The sequence below is a fragment of the Narcine bancroftii genome, chromosome 1 (genome assembly GCF_036971445.1).
Source record: "Narcine bancroftii isolate sNarBan1 chromosome 1, sNarBan1.hap1, whole genome shotgun sequence".
In the NCBI taxonomy this organism is placed as follows: Eukaryota; Metazoa; Chordata; class Chondrichthyes; order Torpediniformes; family Narcinidae; genus Narcine; species Narcine bancroftii.
In genome coordinates, this window is record NC_091469.1 from 292,379,400 (window position 1) to 292,401,644 (window position 22,245).

The window sequence follows — 22,245 nt, forward strand, 5'->3', positions numbered from 1 at the left end:
CTTCTACCTTGCGAATGTGGAACTGGGCCTCAGTCTGCCCGAACCAAACTTCAGGTTGAGTAGTCCAAAAGACGTGCAGTTTGAGCAAAACTGCTGCGTTGTCCATGTCAGGTTCAAAATCTGTTTGGGCCCGTCAGGGTCACTAACGTAGCAATTGTGTCACAGTGTGAAATGAAGAGCAAGAAAATGATCAGACGTAGTCAAGTTGAGGTTCAGTTAAAGTCGTTTACTCAAACAGTCACTCACAGCTTTTGAAAACCCTACGTGTTCCAAATGAACCTCCCGAGCCAGTTCGATTAAGCCTCCAGTGAGCCACTACACTATATCCTTGGTGGGGTTCTAGGCACAACACACAAGCACAGAAAAAGTTAAAATACAAAGCAGTTAGTTTTCACCTAAATTATTAACCCCTTGTTAAACAAATTCTTTCATTTGACTTCACCTTGATCAAAGTCCTTTTCTCTGGTGAATACTGATGCAAAGGTATTAATTTAGGACCTCCCCAACTTCCTTCGCCTCCAGGCACATGTTGCCTCCTTTATCCTTTAGCAGCCCCCCCTTCATTCTCATCATCTTTCTGTTCTTCAGGTAGGCATAAAACACCTTGGGGTTCTCCTTAATCCCTATTGCCAAGGCCTTCTCACGCCTCCTTCTAGCTCTCCTTTCTTAAGCTCCTTCCTGGTTACTATATACTTCCCATGAGCCCTTCTGGTTTCCTGCTTCCTAAATCTAATGTATGCTTCCTTCTCCCTCTTAACTAGCTGCCTCACCTGTGTTGACAACATGGTTTCCTTTCCCTGTGTCATTGGGAGAAGCCTATCCAGAACCCTGGGCAAGTGGTCCTCAAACCTTCTCCACATTACCACTGTGCTTTCTCTTGAGAATATCTGTTCCCAATTTACTCACTCTAGTTTCTGGCTGAAGCCATTGTAATTATCCCTTCCCCAATTAAACCCTTTCCCATTTTGCCTGCTTTTATCCTTGTCCATAACTGTGCTAAAGCTCACGGAGTTTGTGATCACTCTCACCAAAATATTTTGTTTGGCAAATATACACTTATCAGTGATTTCTTGTACCCCTGGATAATTAGATAGATATGGTTTGACCCAGAATTCTTTATTTGTTCAAATTCTTTCTGTTTAGTCCTGGTGGGAATTTCCACTCATGCCTCTATTGACCCATCAATTGGACCAAACGCAGGTTGCATTCCCTAGTCCAGTCAGAGCCAAGAGCTTGCCCTGCTTCAAATGCAAATTCCAAGTGGAACTGAGTGATAACAAGCTGCATTTGTTAACTTTGGTCAAATAGAAAGAGGTGTGTGATAACTAATGCAAGCACCACACAACTCCATGAGCTTTTCTCCGTTACATGAGGAGTCCTGTTGTAACCTGCAGCAGGACGTTTCTGCAAGGAAGCCCAAACGCAGGTGGGCACAAGCATTTTTCTATGGATTTAGCTTCCCATTCTACAGCCTGTTCGCGACCATTCACATGACCTGTAATCTGCAGACATCAGCAAAACATCTCTCCAGCACGAGTTTCAAGGATAGCATGGCCTTGATTCTAATGTCTTGCAGCTGTGCTGAAAGAAAACAATTTATTTAACAGACTCCAGTATTTTCCCATAAAAATATTCTTTTTAACTCTTTTCTTGCTGGTGAACTTTATAAAAAGAAGCAAATCTGTACTATCTGTGCTACAATTTATCATATTTCCCAATCTAGATTTCAAGGAGACAGCCTCAGATCTGTTCTGTGCCTGGCCCAGCAGTGAACCTTCCAAAGCAGTTGGACTCTCATTTTCAACACACACTGCAATGACATTGAAAAAATACCCATCCCTTTGTGGACTTCACATCTTCTAAAATTTTCTACAAAAGAATGCAATGGTTGTTGTCAGCCTTGAAACAGATTACTCTGACCTCCAAGCTGTTCCTAGAGACACACAGTTAGACAGACATCAGAAGATTCTGGAAGGTGATCCAACATGGTAAATTTGCACTTTGGTCTGCCTGAAATTTGTGGATCTTCCAGAAAAGCAGTGTTCCAAATGGAATGCTGCCGCCTGGCATACTCCAGGTATGCTAAAGGATGCATTGAAGCTTGATGTAGTTGATGCGAAGGCAAGTTATACAAGACACTGGTGAGGCCAAGTTTGGGGTAATGTGTGCAGTTTTGGAAGCCTAACTGCAGAAAAGAGTTCAATAAGGATGTTGCTAGGATTTGAGGAACTGAGTTACAGGGAAAAGTTAAACAGGTTAGGACTTTATTCCCTGTAGTGTAGAAGAATGAGGGGAGTGTACTGACAATAACCACAACAGCAGTGTGAGTATAAGACAGCTTTAATAAACTAATATGTACACTAAGAGGTCTTGTCTCTCTGCAAGATGAACCTGGAAGGCTAGACTATAGCTCTGGGCTGCTTTATATACAGGTCACCGGGATGCCCCCTGGTGACCTAGTGGTGTAATTACATATCACCACAGGGAGAATTGATCAGATGTATGCACAATTATGAGGGCCTGTTCTCTGGTGTAATGTTCTATGTAAACAGAAAATGTGGAGTAAAGGGTAGTGTAATTATCCTTTTGGATATATTCCCAATCATGGTTCAGATTTTATCTCTTCAACATTGTGGAGACTAGATGTTTCTAATAATTTTTCCCAGGGGTTTATAAAATAAATTGGCCAAACTCGATTCAAAACAAATGAGAGATTCAATTTTTTTAAATAAATGATCCTTCTTGCGTGACTTTGTGGCATTATTGCTTTCCTGAACGAAACCAGTTTCTTTTTGAGGCAGAATCAGACTCTCTTTACATGGTTTCATTTAAAATTACATGCTTGGCCAGCTCCTCCAACCATCAACAGTCAGATGTGCCCCTTCACATGTTTATTTCTCTCCAGCCCTAGTTTTCTTCGAGATTCATAGCCACATGTTCATCGAACATAGACATAAACACTGCCTAGTATAGGCCCTTCTGCCCTTGATGTTGTGCCAATCCATTTTTTTTAAAAAGTACTAAACCTTCCCTACCCCGTAACTTTCTATTTTTCTTCCATCCATGTGCCTGTCTAAGAGTCTCTTAAATGCCCCTAATGTTTCCACCTCCACCACCATCCCTGCCAAGGCAGCCAGGCACTCACAACTCTCTGCATTAAAAAAAAACTTAGCACAATATCTCCCTTTAACTTTGTACACATGTCCTCTGGTGGTTGCTATACCTGCTCTGAGAAACAGACGTGGGCTGTCCACCCTATTTATACCTCTCTTAATCTTGTAGACCTCTATTAAGTCTCCATTCATTTTTCTACACTCTAGAGAGAAAAGTTCCAGCTCGGCTAACCTTGCCTCATAGACCTGGTTTTCCAATCCAGGCAACATCCTGGTAGATCTCCTCTGCACCCTCCCCATATCTTCCATATCCTTCCTGTAATGAGGTGACCAGAACTGAACACAATACTCCAAGTGTGGTTTCACCAGAGATTTGTCGAGTTGCAACATGACCTCTCAACTATTGAACTCAATCCCCCTATTAATGAAGCCCAGCTTCCCAAAGGCCTTCTTAACTATTCTATCAACCTGTGTGGTGACCTTGAGGGATGTATGGATTTGGACCCCAAAGTGTCTCTGTTCATCCACACTCTTAAGTAACCAACTAGTAACCCTGTACATTAATCACCTCACACTTAACTGGATTGAACTCCATCTGCTACTTCTCCGCCCAGCTCAAAATTATCTTGAAATGTTCGACAACCTTCATCTCCATCCATAACTCCTCCAACCTTCATATAATCTGCAAATTTACTGACCCATCCCTCTACTTCTTCATCCAGTTCATTTATAAAAATCACAAAGAGCAGGGGTCTCAGAACAGATCCTTGTGGCCCTCCACTTGTCACTGACCTTCAGACAGAATACTTTCCTTCCACTTTACACTTGACACTTAAATCATATAATTTCATCCAAGGTACCCACATTTTAACCAGATTATATTGCATTGATATTTTATGATATAAAAAAAGAAAATTTAAACCCACTATCAAGAAAGGTGCTGTTTGGCCAAAAAAAAAGACAATCACTCAGACACTCAGTATTCATGGTGAGGTAGTGAATTGGATTTGACATTGGCTATACAGGAGAAGCCAGAGAGTAGTGGTGGATGATGCTTCTCAGATTGGAGGCCTGTGACTAGTGGTGTGCCTCAGGGATCAGTGCTGAGACCATTGTTGTTTGCCATCTATATCAATGATCTGGATGATAATGTGGTAAATTGGATCATCAAGTTTGCAGATGACACTAAGAATGGAGGTGTCGTGGACAGTGAAGTAGGTTTTCAAAGCTTGCAGAGGGATCTGGACTAGCTGGAAAAATTAACTGAAAAATGGCAGATGGAATTTAATGCAGATGAGTGTGAGGTGTTACATTTTAGAAGGACAAACCAAGGTAGGACATACACAGTAAATGGTAGGGCACTGAGGAGTGCGGTAGAATGGAAGGATCTGGGAATCCAGATAGACAATTCCCTGAAAGAGGCATAACAGGTGGATCAGGTTGTAAAGAGATTTCTTGGCACATTACATAGAACATTACACCACAGTACACACCCTTTGGCCCACAATGTTATGCCAACTTGCATAAACCTCCCCTACAATCTAAGCCTTTCCTACCTTATAACCATACCCCTCTACTTTTCTTCCATCCATATGCTTATTGAAGAGTATTTTAAATGTCCCTGTTGTACCAGCCTCCACTGCCATCCCAGGCAAAGCATTCCAGGCACTCACTATTCTCTGTGTTTAAAAAAAACAACCCATGATGCCTCCCTTAAATTTTCCTCCTTTCACCTAATACATTTGCTTCTGTCTCCATGGGATAAAAAGGTGTTGCTGTCTCTCATAATCTTATCGACCCTTATTAAATCTTCTCTCATCCTTCTTTACTTCAGAGAAAAGTCCCAGCTCTGCTAACACAATACTCTAAATATGGTCTCACCAGAGATTGGTAGAGTTGCAACCTGTCCTCTTGGCTCTTGAACTCAATCCCCCTACTAATGAAAGCTAAAGTCCCATAGGCAATATCCTGATTTGCTTATAACCATATAATAATTACAGTACTGAAACAGGCCATATCGGCCCTTCTAGTCCGCGCCAATTTACATGAAACTCCAGCTAGTTCCACCTACCCACTCCTTGCCCATAACCAATATAACTGTTTATAGTGCAGAAACAGGCCATGTCTGCCCTTTGAGTCCACGCCGGTTCAGTTGAACAAATCCACTAGCTCCCCCCTCCCGTTCTCCGCCCATAACCCTCCAACCCCCTCACATCCATGTACTCATCCAACCTCTTCTTAAATGACAGAATTGACCCTGCTGCAACTACCTCTCCCGGAAGGTCATTCCACTCAGCCACCACTCTCTGAGTGAAGAAGCTTCCTCTTATGTTACTTCTAAAGTTTTGCCCCCTAACCCTTAATTTATGACTCCTTGTTCCAATCCTCAGGGGAAAGAGCCTATTCACATCGACTCTATCTATTCCCTTCATAATTTTAACTACGTCTATCAAGTCTCCTCTCAACCTTCTACGCTCCAATGAATAAAGTCTCAGTCTACTCAGTCTTTCTCTGTATTCTAGATACTGAAATCCAGGGAATATTTTAGTAAATCTTCTCTGCACCCTCTCTACCTTATTTATATCCTTCCTATAACTTCCCAGAACTGCACACAATATTCCAAACTTGGCCTCACCAATTCCTTAAGAAGAGTTGGAGTTTCACGTAAATTGGTGCGGACTACATGGGACTCCACCTTCAAGGAACAATTTCCTGAAGCCTTTTATCAAATACAGAGCACAATGCAGGAGGGTGATGAAATAATTGTTGTTTTCTTGCTGGAGTTCAGTTCTCAAAATGCCCAACACTAATCAGGATAAACAGTCATCCAGATTGGCCCATCCCACCTGGTCCACCTCCAAATTCTGGCCTCCCAGCATCCATGCATGTTTAAGAACCCTCAACCCACACCTGGAGGGAAGTAAAGAAAGCTGTTGCGTGCGACTGCTACTGCCCACAGGTTCCCTTTTAACCACACCACATCCTTTTGAGGAAACGTCAACATCACTGGGTTAAATTCCAAAACCCCCTCCCGGCGCCGCACTGCAGAGCACCATCAGCTCAGACAGCTGTGGTTCAATGACACAGCTCAGCCCCACCTCCCCAAGTGGTAACTGCTGGGATGTTCAGAAATGCCGCCTGCCACGAATGAACAGAGTGATCATGTTGAATTTAGGCACATTCATCCTTTGGAATCCTAGAATCTTTCCTTTTTGAAATATTATTATTTGTTTGATTTTAAAGCTAAAAAACTCAAAAGCAATTGTGGAGTGTTAATTGTGAATAACAGATTGAACCATTAAAAAAGAAGATACAGAAATCATCAGACATACCTACAATTCATAAACATATTAAATAATGTTATCCCGATTAAAGAGAAATTCAAACCCCCATCCCCACTTTATCCACATTGTAAGCCTACTTAATACTTAAAATGAAAACAGGGAAAAAAATAAAGGCCAAGTATTATATTAAAAACTAATAAAAATGACGTAAATGGCCCCCACACATTTCAAATCTTATCAATTGAATAATGAATCCTTTCTAAGTTTAAATATGACATGTTGTTTCTCAGCCATTGAGCATGAGTGGGAGGGGCAGCATCCTTCCATCCAAGTAATATCGCTCGCCTTGCCAAAAAGATTTTGACATTTAATTGAGGTCAAAAGAGCATCATCCTTTCCTGTTGTTCCAAAAAGAGCAGCCAAAGGATTTGGCTCTAAATTTGTGTCAAGAAATCAAGATAATTTCATTCAAAAGAAAGATGGGAATCAACAGGTCTGGCAAAATCTATGCAAAGAAGTTATGTCTAACACTATTAATGTAATTCATTATCATTTTTTACATCAATTGTACATTACACCTCAGAAATTGAGTAGCTGGAGATCAAATTTATCGGATCAATGTTTTTGATGTGGAAAAGAAGTGGAACCTTTTTTCACTCTACATACCTTATTTGAAAGTTCAATCTTTTTGGGTTTCTGTTAATAAGTTTTTACCACGATTTACTGGTGTGACTTTTCCGTTAAATCTTGAATTATTGTTGTTAGGAAATTTCGAAAGTATTATTCCTAAATTACTTTTGTCAGATTCCCAACTAAAATTTGTTAAATTAGCCTTAAATTAGCAAGGAAATGTATTGCTGTTACATGGAAATCTGATGTTTCATTAACATTAAATAGATGGCATATAGAGATTCAAAGTTGTGTACCTTTAGAAAAAAAATACTTACAGACTCCATCCGATGCGCTCTAGTATTTGCCAAAGCCCTTTCCTGCTCACGGTGTCGAAGGCTTTGGTGAGGTCCCCCAAAGTTCCTCAACATGATTATCCAACTGCACGAAAACCAACAAGGTCGGGTCAGATACAGCAATGAGCTCTCTGAACCCTTCTCCATTAATAATGGCGTGAAGCAAGGCTGTGTTCTGGCACCAACCCTCTTTTCAATCTTCTTCAGCATGATGCTGAACCAAGCCATGAAAGACCCCAACAATGAAGACGCTGTTTACATCCGGTACCGCACGGATGGCAGTCTCTTCAATCTGAGGCGCCTGCAAGCTCACACCAAGAGACAAGAGAAACTTGTCCGTGAACTACTCTTTGCAGACGATGCCGCTTTAGTTGCCCATTCAGAGCCAGCTCTTCAGCGCTTGACGTCCTGCTTTGCGGAAACTGCCAAAATGTTTGGCCTGGAAGTCAGCATGAAGAAAACTGAGGTCCTCCATCAGCCAGCTCCCCACCATGATTACCAGCCCCCCCACATCTCCATCGGGCACACAAAACTCAAAACGGTCAACCAGTTTACCTATCTCGGCTGCACCATTTCATCAGATGCAAGGATCGACAATGAGATAGACAACAGACTCGCCAAGGCAAATAGCGCCTTTGGAAGACTACACAAAAGAGTCTGGAAAAACAACCAACTGAAAAACCTCACAAAGATAAGAGTATACAGAGCCGTTGTCATACCCACACTCCTGTTCGGCTCCGAATCATGGGTCCTCTACCGGCACCACCTACGGCTCCTAGAACGCTTCCACCAGCGTTGTCTCCGCTCCATCCTCAACATCCATTGGAGCGCTTACATCCCTAACGTCGAAGTACTCGAGATGGCAGAGGTCGACAGCATCGAGTCCACGCTGCTGAAGATCCAGCTGCGCTGGATGGGTCACGTCTCCAGAATGGAGGACCATTGCCTTCCCAAGATCGTGTTATATGGCGAGCTCTCCACTGGCCACCGTGACAGAGGTGCACCAAAGAAAAGGTACAAGGACTGCCTAAAGAAATCTCTTGGTGCCTGCCACATTGACCACCGCCAGTGGGCTGATATCGCCTCAAACCGTGCATCTTGGCGCCCCACAGTTTGGCGGGCAGCAACCTCCTTTGAAGAAGACCGCAGAGCCTACCTCACTGACAAAAGGCAGAGGAGGAAAAACCCAACACCCAACCCCAACCCACCAATTTTCCCCTGCAACCGCTGCAATCGTGTCTGCCTGTCCCGCATCGGACTTGTCAGCCACAAACGAGCCTGCAGCTGACGTGGACTTTTTACCCCCTCCATAAATCTTTGTCCGCGAAGCCAAGCCAAAGAAAAAGAACTTACAGACTCTTTATAAATTCTACAAATTTGGAGCCCGTATGCTAGAATTATTTTTATTTTATTTTATTTTTTTTTAAAACTTTATTTAACAGAAAATAGAAACATAACATATAGTATAAAAAATCAAAGAAAGAAAGAATTTTCCCCCATTACTCATTCCCCCACCCTTACAGCCAACTCTCTTGAGGGAAGCAAAAAAAAAAAGAATTTTATATATATGTTAAAAAAAAGATTTTTAAATGTTAACAACATTTCAAAGTATATCTAAATGCATATAATTCAAATGCGGGGACCACTTACTAAGAAAAAAGAGTAATTATCATGTAAAGTATAGGTAATTTTTTTCCATAACCACACATATTTTCAATTCATTATGCCAACAAGCTATATTAATCTCAGTATCATCTTTCCAGGTACTTGCAACACATTTACATGCTACTGATAATATCAAACGTACAAAAGCAATTTGAATTTTATCTAATCCCAGTCCACTTAACTAATTTAAATTTTCCAACAAGAAAATCGTTGGATCTAATGGTAAGTCTATGCAGCACCATGTAAGTCTATGCAGCACCATTCAAGCTATTTTACCTTTCCATAAAAACTCTCTCAGTGCTTTATTCAAATCTTGAAATAAACTCTTAGAAAGTAAACAAGGTAGTGACTGAAATAAATATTGAATTCATGGAAAAATATTCATTTTAATACAATTAACCCAACCAATCAAAGTTAATGGAAGATCGTTCCACTTAATTAAATCTGCTTTAATCCGTCTTAATAAGGGTACATAATTTAATTGATATAATGATTGCTAATTCATATCTACAAATACACCTAGATATTTAATTTTATTTGTCCATCTTAATTTTGTAATTGTTTAAATTCAGAATAATCTCCCACTCCAACGGGTAAAATTTCACTTTTGTCCCAATTAACTTTATATCCTGATAATAATTTCAAACAACACTCTTGCAATTGTTTCAACGAACATTCCGGTTCCATTAAATACACCAACACATCATCCGCAAATAGATTAATTTTATATTCTTCATTCTTAACCCACATCCCTCTAATTCCTCATTTTGTCTAATAGCTTAAGCCAACAGTTCAATAACCAATGCAAATAAGGCTGGTGACAATGGGCAGCCTTGTCGAGTTGATCGAGTCAATTTAAATGGTAAAGAAATCTGTCCATTTGTCACCACCTTAGCCATCAGGTTCGTATATAAAGCCTTAACCCAACCAATAAAAAAATGGGCCAAATTTAAATTTTTCTAACACCTTAAATAAAAAATTCCACTCAACCCTATCAAAAGCTTTTTCTGCATCTAATGTAACCACCATAGGATGGTTAGGTTGCTTTCAATATGCATTGATCAAAGTAATTAATCAAAGTATATTGTCTGATGCATTTCTATTTTTTTTTAAACTTTATTTAAAGATTTTATCACAGGAATACAAAGAAAATTACATTTAAAGAAAGGATATAAAATAAAATAATATAATTACAATACAACATTAATAACCTAACTTAATTCAACCACCCCCCTACATATACAAGAACTAAAAAAATATATAAAAAAACCCACCCTTCCCCTCCCCAAATAAAGAGTGAAGAATTAGTAAAATCAATAATATTATATATTAAAAAAAACACTCACAAAAAAAGAAAAATAAGACAAATAAAAATAATAATAAAAAGACTTATCAGATCTAAAATATCACATCTAGAAACATACTTAAATCAAACTTAATTGCATATACTTAACAAATGGAGTCCACTTCAACTTATAAAAAGACATCTTATCTTGAATTGAAAAAGATATCCTTTCCATAATTAAACAAGACTTCATCTCTAAATACCACCTATCCAAAGTTATTATATTTCTATCTTTCCAAGTAGATGCTATACATTTCTTGGCCACTGCTAAAGCTAAATAGATAAAAGAAATCTGATAATCATTTAATCCTAAATCAATTAATGATTGCATATTCCCTAATAAAAATATATCAGGATCTAAAACAACACAAATATTATATAATCTATTAAATATAGATTGAATATCTTTCCAAAACTGTTGCAATCGGTCACAAGACCAAACAGTATGTAAAAAAAGTACTAGCTGTCTGATCACAACGAAAACAACAGTCTGACTTACTAAGACCAATTTTTTTTACTTTTTCTGGTGTTAAATATAATTGATGTATAAAATTATAATTAATCATCGCTAATCTAGCATTAATCAATTTCCGAATACTGTTTTGACAAATTTCCATCCAAGCTTCTTCAGCTATTGTAGAACCTAAATCTTTTTCCCATTTCAGCTTATCTTTATCCCAATCTTTCTTACTTTCATTTTCTTGTAAAATACAATACAAATCAGATATATACCCCTTTTCTGGTATTGAAAGTACATATTTCTCAAAATTAGTTTCAGGCAATAAAGTGATTTGGCGACCACATATTTGTTTTACAAATGATCTTAACTGATAATACACATATACAGAATTTCCACTAATACCAAATTTCTTTTGTAATTCCTCAAAAGAACAAAAATGTCCTTCAAAGAAACAATCAGATAAGTTTTTTTATTCCTTTCCTTTCCATTGTTTCAAAGTGATATTGGAGATCGTAAAAGTAACAAGTTGGTTATTATATAATGGCAATCGCCCAGACCTTTTATTTTTAAGCCCCATTTTATCAAGTTTTCTCGTCCATAAATTCAACAAGTGTTTCAATATTGGTATATCATAAGTTCGTAACAAATTTTTATTCCATCGAAACAAAAATTCATGTGGAGATTTTTCTAAAAGAACTGCCAGTTCTATCTTTGCCCAACTGGGCGGATCCTCCATATTCATTAATGCACTAAGAAATTTAAATTGAGCTGCCTCATAATAATATTGAAAATTAGGTAATCTCAAACCTCCAAACTGAAAGTCCCACATCAATTTTTTCATTGCTACCCTCGGAAATTTTCCCTTCCATAAAAATTCTCTAACTGCTTTATATAAATCCTTAAAAAAACTTTAAAAAAAAATAAGCAATTGATTGAAATAAGTATTGTATCCAAGGAAAAATATTCATTTTTATAGTATTAATCTTCCCCAATAAACCTAAAGGTAAGTCCTTCCACCTAATAAATTCTAGTTTAATCTTTTTTATTAAAGGAAGATAATTAATTGAATATAAATCTTGATATTCTGTATTGACATTAATTCCCAAATATTTAATTTGTTTTGTCTACTTCAACTTCGTAATATTTTTATAAATCGAATAATCATCTTTACAAATTGACAAAATTTCACTTTTAGCCCAATTTACCTTATAACCAGATAATTGACCATAATTTTCTAAAGATTCTTGAATTGCTGGTAAAGAAATATCAAGGTCTACCAGATATAATAAAACATCATCTGCAAATAAACTAATCTTATATTCCTCATTCAAAACTCTCATACCCTTAACATTTTCATTTTGACGTATTAACTGTGCCAAAGGTTCAATAACAATAGCAAATAAGGCAGGTGACAATGGACATCCTTGTTTAGTAGACCTTGTTAAATCAAAAGATTCTGAAATCTGTCCATTAGTAGCAACTCTAGCCTTCGGACTATTATATAAAGCCTTTATCAATCCAATAAACGAAGAACCAAAACAAAATTTCTCAAGTACTTTAAATTAAAAACTTTCATTCCACTCTATCAAAAGCCTTTTCTGCATCTAATGAGACCACTATTGGATAATTCATTTGAGATTTAAATTTATTTACCAAAGTAATTAATCGCAAAATATTATCAGACGCATATCTGTTTTTTATAAATCCTGTTTGATCTTTATGCATTATTTTAGGTAAATATTGAGCCAATCTATTAGCCATAACTTTAGCCACAATTTTATAATCTACATTTAACAACGATATTGGTCGATAAGAAGAAACCTGTAAAGGATCTTTATCTTTTTTTGGTATAACCGCAATTATTGCATTAGAACAAGATTCAGGTAATTGAAAAGTTTTATAAATTTGCTGTATTACATTCTTATAAATAGAAGATATATCAACATAAAAAGTTTTATAAAATTCTATAGAGAACCCATCTTCACCAGGTGCCTTTCCATTTGGCATATCTCTTACAGCCATTTCAATTTCATTCTCTGTAAAAGATTTATCCAACTCTTGTCTATCTTCTTGATTCAACTGTGGCAAATTAATATTTTTCAAAAAAGAATCTATTGCATCTTCACTTATATCTTTACACTCAGATGTATATAGTTTTTTATAAAAATTACAAAATTCCTCATTAATTTCTTTTTGTCTAAAAGTAATACCCGATTTTTTTCTAATTGCTGGTATAATCCTAGATAATTGTTCTTTTTTTAACTGCCATGATAAAACTTTATGAGCTTTCTCACCCCATTCATAAAACCTATGTTTAGTTCAATTAATTAAACATTCAAATCGATATGTTTGTAATTCATTATACTTTAATTTTAAATCAGTTAACTGGTTCTTTTGCATTTCGGTAGCATTTTTTTGAAATTCTTTTTCACTAACAGTTATCTTTTTCTCTAAATCTTCAATCTCTCTAATTCTCTCTTTCTTTACTTTAGATGCATAGCTAATAATTTGACCTCGTAAAAAAGCTTTCATTGCATCCCATAAAACAAAATGACTAGAAACAGAGTTAACATTATTACTAATAAAATCCTCAATTTGTTTTTTTTAAATAACTAATAAATTCTGGTTTTTGTAATAACATAATGTTAAATCTCCATCTTGGGGTTCTTTGAACATCTTGTGAACTCTGATATTCTAATAATAATAATGAATGATCTGAAACCAACCTTGCCTTATAATCCACAGATATAACCTTATCCTGCAAATGTGTTGAAATTAAGAAATAATCAATTCTTGAAAAGGAATTATGACGAGAAGAATAAAAAGAAAAATCTTTCTCTGTAGGATTAAGTCTTCGCCAAATATCAACTAAATTCAAATCTTTCATCATATTAGTCACTTGTACTGCCATCTTAGATTTCTTAATTGCTCTTGGATACTTGTCCAATAAAGGCTCCAATACCACATTTAAATCTCCCCCAATCATCACATTGGAATTCGTTTGTCCAAGTAATAAAGACACATCTACAATAAAAGCTGTATCTTCAACATTTGGAGCTTAAACATCAAGCAAAGTCCAAGCCTCATTAAAAATTGTACAATTCAATTTTAATAATCTTCCTCCATTTTTCTCTTCATTCTGTAACTGAAATGATAAATTCTTATGCACCAGAATTGCCACTCCTTTCACCTTTGAATTAAATGAAAGAATAGAAAACTTGTCCAACCCATTCACGTTTAAGGTTTCAAATGTTCCTTATCTGTTAAATGAGTTTCCTGCAAAAAATCCACATCAACTTTCAATTTTTTTAAGTAAGCAAGTACTCTCTTACGCTTAATAGGATTATTTAAACCCTGAACATTAAGAGAGGCAAACTTAAGTTTAGATATTGCTTATAATAACACACAAAAAAGAGGAGAAAAAAGAGAGAGAAAAAAAAGAAAAACACCCCTTTCCCTTATCCCCTCCTAAAACTACAAAAAAATTTAAAGATAATAATAAAAAAAACTTCACTCCTTAATCCAAAAATTGATTAAAAAAAAAAGAACAGGTAGGAGGTTGCAACCACCTCCTCCTGTCTCAACCGCTCAATGCAGTAACTCCCACAAAATATTGGGTGTGAGATAACTCACACGTAGCTGATGACTTCTGGAAAATGATGCCCACCCAGCTCCCTCTCCCAACTCCCATTTCACATTAAACTATCATCATTATCTGAAATCTTCTCAGAAAAAAAAAAATTTTAATCAACTTTGTCACTCCGACCACCATTGCTTCCATTTCTTCTTGGAATTCGGTTCCCATCTTGCGTCTCCACTCTCTTTGGAGACCATGGTGGACTACATCTTTCTTGAAATTGCGTAATTGGCAATAATTGAGCAAAGTCCATAGCATCCTTAGGATTATCAAAACATTTTGGTGATAGCCATCCTGAAAAATCTTCAATACCTCAGGATATCTAAATATTGCTTTATATCCTTTTTTCCACAACACTTCTTTCACAGGGTTAAATTCACGTCGTTGAGACATAACTTCTTGACTCAAATCCGGATTTTAAAAAAACACGATTGTTCTGAACCATCAAGGGAGATCCTCTTTGTTGTGCATTTCTTATAGCCACACGCAAAATTGTCTCTCTATCACAATAATTTAAACAACAAACCAAAACAGGTCTTGGATTTTGTCCTGGAAAAGGCTTTCTTCTCAAAGATCTATGAGCACGTTCCAATATTAAGCCTTCCGGAAACTTATCGTTTCCAAACACTTGTGGAATCCATTCAGTAAAAAATTTTCTTGGATCTGATCCTTCCATATCTTCTGGCAAACCAACAATTTTTATATTATTCCGTCTAGATTGATTCTCCAAATAATCAACCTTTTTCGCCAAATTTTTATTTTGAATTTGTAAAATTTCAATTGTTTTATTTACATCTTGTATTTGATCTCATACCTCGACTTTGCCTTGATCACAACCATCAAGTCTTTCACTCGTTTCAAGCTTAAAAGCTCCATAATCAACCATCTGTTGAGTATTAATGTCCACCAAAGTATTAAGCTTTGTATTAACCTGAACTAAAGCCTTACCTATTTCTTTTATTGTAGAGGATAACTTAGATTCAAGATTCTTAATAAGCATATCTACTGGAATAGATTCAGGTACAGTAGGATCTTGCTGTTTCTGTATAGCCAAAGGGTCTTCTATTTCCTTTGGTTTAACTGCTTTTCTTATAGTATGAGTACATGTAGAAACCCCTGCCACAACCTCCTCAGCAGTATCTGGAGGCTGATGGGCAGGGTTATCCTTAACCCATATTATATCAAATGCCTTCATTACATCGATGTCTGTTGAAGTCTTCATTACTGGAGGTGCATTTCGCAGCGCCACCGCTACATCAATCGGTAAGCGTCTTTTCAAAGTCGGGTCTTCAGCTGGCAGCGTCCCAGCTGTTCTAGCTGTCAAAGACTCACTGACAGCGCTCATAGCGGCCGTTGATTCACGCGCACATGCCTGGCCAGCCCTTTGTTCCAAGGGCTGCCGGGCGCCATCTTTAAAGAGCCCTGCTGACAAAGAGCGGAGCTCCGTTGCCGAATCTTGTACCTCTCTTCCTGGATCCATTCCACGCTGAGTACTGGCTTCTTGTAAACAGGTAGGCTCAAATAACTTCGGGAAATGCAGTTTCTTAACGATCTGTTGCCTTTTTTTTAACTTCTTTTCAGCAATTGTACCATTAGAAACTAACTCAACACCTCTAACTATTTCTAAACTTTTAAAAAGTTTTAACGGGCACTTATAGACAAAACAATAACAAAGAGTCAGAAGAGGACTGGAAGGCACGTCTGTTCCTTACGCCATCTTGCCACGCCCCCCGCATTTCTATTTTTAATGAAACCTGTTTGATCAATATGTACCAATTTAGGCAAATATTTAGCGAGTCTATTAGCTAGTACGTTCACTATAATTTTATAATCCACATTTAATAAAGAAATAGGTCTATACAAAGACACTTTCAATGGACCTCTATCTTTTTTCAGAATAACAGTTATTAAAGCACTCGAACATGATTCCGGTAGCTTCTGATCTTCAGTAACTTTATTCAATACCTCTCCAAATTCATTAGGTAAATTATCATTAAAAATTTATAAAATTCCACAGGAAATCCATTGTCCCCTGGGGATTTTCCATTTGGCATTTCCAGAATAGTTTCCTTAATTTCAAAATCCGTAAAAGGAGATTCCAATTCTTGAAAATCAATTCTGAATAATACCAACAACTGTAATTTAGATAAGTATGAATCAATAAACCCCTTATCCTGTTTCCCCTCAGAAGTATATAACTTTTGATAAAATGAGTAAAATTGGTCATTAATTTCCTGAGGCTTATTTAATTATTGAATTATTTTTAATGGCATTAATAATCCAAGACGTCTGTTCAGCTTTCAATTGCCAGGCAAGTACTTTATGAGCCCTTTCCCCCAACTCATAATAACGTTCTTTATATCGATTAATTAAGCGCTCAAACTGATAAGTTTGTAAAGTATTATAACACAACTTCCACCGTTCCAATGTAATTTTTTAATCTTCTGTTACCTCCTTTTGAAAATCATTCTCTAACTCAGCAATCTTATTTTCTAACTCTAAACTTGCTGCCATATATTGTTTCTTAACTTTTGTAGAATAACTAATGATCTGCCCTCTCAAATAAGCCTTTAAAGCATCCCATATTACAAAATGACTATCCACAAACTTAACATTTTCAGACAGAAACAGGGAAAGCAGACACCGCTACTGTGACTCCCCCAGCAGCAGTTTCCCCAGTACCACGGAGACCTGACACTATCGCTGGGATCCCCTCTAAGCCCACTGCAAACATCCCAAAGTCAGAGACTCAGCCAAAAGCCCCAAGCACCCAGGTTACTCCTCCAGAAGTCACAAGCCCCACAGAGGCTCTACCAGCAGCTCCCAGTACCCCAGAGTCCACCCTTGCTACACCTAAGGGACCAGAGACTGCGGCTTAGCCATGTGCTGCGACCAAACAGGATTTCTACTTTAGAAAATAGTGCATGATCTCCTTCTATTTTCTTTAATCCGCTTATTTCTAAATTCTGAAATAGTGGGGAGAGAGCCGTTGAAACACCACGTCATTGAGAGTTCAGAATTATTAAATCATGCAATGAAGATGTTTCCAACTGGCCATGTGTAGGTGGGGTTAGGGGTGTGAAGAATATGCTGACCATGTGTAGGTGGGGTTATGTACATGATAGCAGCAATAAAAATTAGCCCAGACATGTTGTATTTAAAATAATATATTTTAATTATTATATAGCACCTACTCTAATTTAACTAACTTATCTAAACTTAACTACATTTATATACAATTATCTAACTTAGTCCTCAACTATGCGCAAATATATTAGCGTGTATACAACACCCCTAAGCCACTACAGCTCAAGGCTCAGTGCTCAAAGGCAGTTTCAAGTTCAGTTTCAGAAACTCAGTGATGACATGTGGGTTTGAAAGTGATGCAACACACAGGCCTTAAGTGGATTTGACACACAGGCTTTGGATGGGTCAGTGATGCAGGCTTTAAGATGGGTGAGACACACAGGCTTTAAGATGAAGTTAGCAGTTCCTGAAGTGGGTGAAAGAGACCAGGGTGGGGGGGGGGGGTGGTGGTGACAGGCGTTGATTACTCGCAAAACTCTTGTTGAGGTGCTTCAGAGAAATGTCCTTTTTAGACGAGTGCCTTCTTCCAGTATCACTGCAAACTTATCCTCTTGAAAGGTAATCAACAAAATTTTTTACAGAACTCTCTGTACCACCCAACCATTCCCAAAAAATCTTCCAATGGTTTTCTTACCCTTGGGAAAGGAGAACTCAGAAATTGTCTGAACTGGACAGGGGCCAACTTGACTTGATCAACTTCATAACCTACGTAGGTCACAGTAGCATAGCCAAGTTCAATCTTTACCAAATTAACAGTAAAGTCGGCCTTTTGGAAGTTTGTCAAATAGTTTCTCTTGGGCCAATTCACAGACTTTCTGCAAATGATCTTCAAACTTTGAGACATAATCTTGCAATTTCAACTGGACATCCTCATTAACCCATTGTTCCTTCAACCACCCTAAAGTTCCCCTAACTTGCTGTCCAAGCCCAAACTCAGAAATGCTAAAGCCCAAAGACTCTTGTACAGACTCTCGTGCTGCAAATAAAAGCCAATGGACATCCTCATTCCAGTCCTTCCTCATGCTCACTGGTTGCAAGCAATTTTTTATGCTGCGCATAGAATTTAACATTTATAAAGTTCACCTTTGGTGTTTGAAAGGTAAATGTTCACCACTTAGGAAGGTTCTTGTCAGTTTTCAGAGAGATTTGTTGTTCCAGGACATCCACAACTGATGTACTTCTATCAACCACTTCAGTGTCTTGCTGACAAAACCTGCCCCTTCAGGGTTCTCCAGATGATAACCTCTTTACTTCAGGTCACCACAGAGTTCCTTTTTGTTTCTCTTATTCCAAGTGAAATGTTAGACAGCCAGTCCTCTCCTTTTGCATGATTCTCAAGGGCTTGACCAAATGGAGCTTTTCACAAGCTTGCCAGCTTGTCCTGTTCCAGTCCCAGTTGCTTCTGCTGACTGTTACACTGTAGAACTGATCTCTGAGTCTCTCTCTCTTACACACTCAGAAAAAAGCCTGTTTGACTCTCTCTGCTTGAAAAACCACATGAGCCTCTTAGAACAGCAAGTCCCCCTCCAGACTGTCTGAGGCTCCCTGTCTTGGGTAATCTTATACCTCTCATTTTGTTCATTTTAGATTGGTCACAGTGTTTGAGCTACCGAAAGAAAATAGACACACACACCGAGAGCAGTTCAGTTTATACAAGTCTTTATTACTAAATCTAAAGCTGAATTCACACTACAATATGCAAGCCCTTCCCAATTATACTTATCAATGCCTGGACTGGTCCCAACTGCCAAAGCAAAGCGATGACTGCACACTTGTAGTAGGTTGTCTGGGCGCTGGTAGCAGCTTCTCCACCTCCCTGGAGGTTGAAGGACATCGGTTTGGAATCTTGAAGTTCTTCTTCTTGCTGAGAGATGTTGCCACCTCTTGGAGAGTCTCAAACTTCAGCAGTGGGACCATGGCTTATATTATCCAAAAGTTGTTTACTTCAGATCTTATCTCTTTGAACAAATAATTTAATTATCTTCAAGGTCTCCTGACAGTCTGCGACCAACAAAAGATAACTGCATCTCTTGACCTCATGGTGGAAGTTGGATAATGTCTACTGATTCATATGCATCCCTGGGCCCCATAGTGGAATTTAGATTATGTCTTCTGATGCAACTGCATCCCTTCTTGCATAAGATGGTCTAAATCCTCCATTACACTCCCACGAGCTCTTTCATCTGTTGCCTTTTTATAAACAACAATCCATTAGTGAAGTTTCTTTGGCACTCTCCAAAGCTCCTGCAAAAGCTGTGGAGCCGATATATCTAGTATTAGCAGAGCTCCAGTACTTCAAATAAGATCTGTTTGAAAATGTTTGTATGTAACCTACTCTAACAAACCTTTCCCAATTTATCTCCCCAAAACATATCTATATACTCTGTCACACAACCTCCAATCTAAGTTTTTCCACTTCAAAGTACAATTGTTCTTTCTCTCGAAACTTCCCTTAATCTACATAGTCACCTGAGTCTCTGCCTTCTTCATTTCTGGTTTTACCACTGCAAATTTCAACATTTGTCTGATAGTCAACAACTGATTCTGTCTTGCCCCCTGTAAATCTGCAAGGGTGGGCGATTCCAAGAAATTTTCAATGTCTATCGCTGCTATTGTCTTGCACACAATCCTTTAATTTTGATTAAAAATAAATTGTAATCAATTAAATCGACAATTTACTGATCACTTGGATCCCAATTTGGTGTGATCCTGGAAGAGCCCCCAATTTTTTTTACGTACACAACAGCAGCGATAAAAATGAGCCCAGATGGTGTTATATTTAAAATAATATTTTAAATTATTAATCAACAATCTTATAACACCTACTCTAATTTAACTAGCTTACCTAAACTAAACAAGATATATATACGATGATCTAACCTAATATGCGCGAATATATTGGCTAACATGGACTACCCCAAGTCACTACAGCTCAACGCTCAATTCATGGAAGGCAGCTCAAAGTTCAGTTACAGAAATTCATTGATGGCACATGGGTTTGAAATTGATGCTACATGCAAATTTTAAGATTAAGTTAGCAGTTTCTGAAGTGGGTGAAAGAGGCTGGGACTGACAGTCGTTGATTATTCGCAAAACCCTTATGGGGTGGCTCAGAGAAATGTCCTTTTTAGACGAGCGCCTTCTTTTGCAATTAGAATCCTTTTCATAGGTCAGTCATGGTAGAGGGCAATATTTCTTCTGCAACTTTACAACCTTTTTGTGGGAAGTGGTTTCTCATCCTTCTATACTAACTGATAATTTGCCTATAACCACACAATGAGGTGAAGTAATTTTTTCAATTCCTCAAAGGAGGTCGAAGAGCTCATTACTCCTGGACAAACGATGCAGTCTTTTAAAGAAACTGGTCACATGATCTTTGCACCTGGCATCTACAGGGCTTCTGTGTTGACTGCAAATGTATCCAGTAAAAGGAATGTGATGTTGAAAGCTTGCTGCAAGTTTCACAGTCTGTTCAAATCCCGCAGGCAGTTTGTTAAATCTGTTCCCTTGAAAGGACAGTCCCACTCAAATAAAATGAACTGAAAAATGGGAGAACATCACAGTGGGGTTAGGGGTGTGAAGTCTGGGTATAAGAGAAGAGGTGAGAATTGATTTTGGCTCTGTGAAAGGAGGCAGAGAAAAGGGAAAATGGAGAGAGAGACAGACAGACAGAGCTCAGGAGTGGGGGATTAACGGAAACCAGAGAAGTCGATGTTAATGGCATCTGGTCAGAGGGTGCCCAGGAGGAAGATGAGGTGTTGTTCCTACAATTGTGGGTGGTCTCAGTTTGGCAGTGCAGATAGCATGGACAGACATGTTGGAAAGGGAATGGGATGGAGAATTGAAATGTGTGGCCACTGGGAGATCCCCATTATTGTGGCGGACGGAGCCGAGGTGCTCAACAGAGTGATCTCCCAGTCTGCATCCAGTCTCTCCAAGTAGTGGAGACCATAGCGGGAGCACCTGATGCAGTAGACGACCCCTGCAGATTCACAAGTGAAATAAATGCTGCTTCACTTGGAAGGTCTGTTTAGGACTCCAAATGGTGCTGGGGGAGGACGTGTGGATGCAAGTGGAGCATCTCCTACAGTCACAGGGGTAGGTCCCAAGGGGACGACTAGTGGGGAGGGAAGAGTGGGTGAGGGAGTCACGGAGGGAGCGGTCCCTGCGGAAAGCAGAGAGGGGAATATGTGTCTGGTGGTGGGAATCATGTGGTAGGTGGCGGATAATATGTTGGATGCGGAGGCTGGTGGGGCAGGCGGGCCAGGGCGGATGTGTGGTTAATGGAAGATAAGTTGGCGAGGGCTGAGTTCAATATTGCCATCTATTGTTGGAAACTACAAATTGCAAGATCTGTACAGTACTGCCATTTCGTGGTTTTACTGAGTACTGCATGAAGCTATGGGTACAACACCAACATCTGGTGTCCAAACTAGAGAACTACAAGACCTAATATGATTTTTTAAAAGAATTTTGTTTTCTCATCAACGTTGAATGAAATGACGTCTTTCAAGGACCTAATGCATTATAGAAATTGATAAATCCAAAATATCCACATCTACTTTTATATATCTATCTCTTGAGCTCGGATTAGAGGTGGATAAATATCAATATTAAATGTAGCGATTCCACACGGCCACCTAAATACACCCCGTGTGACCCATTCACCTTCTAACCCTATATGTTTTT

The 22,245-nt window shown here is 38.3% G+C and overlaps 1 long non-coding RNA gene across 3 annotated transcripts in view; it reads left to right on the forward strand.

Moving 5' to 3' along the window:
• The window catches only part of LOC138746369 (uncharacterized), a 54,314-nt gene that overhangs the window by 20,401 nt on the left and 11,668 nt on the right, over positions 1–22,245 (forward strand). The window lies entirely within an intron of this gene.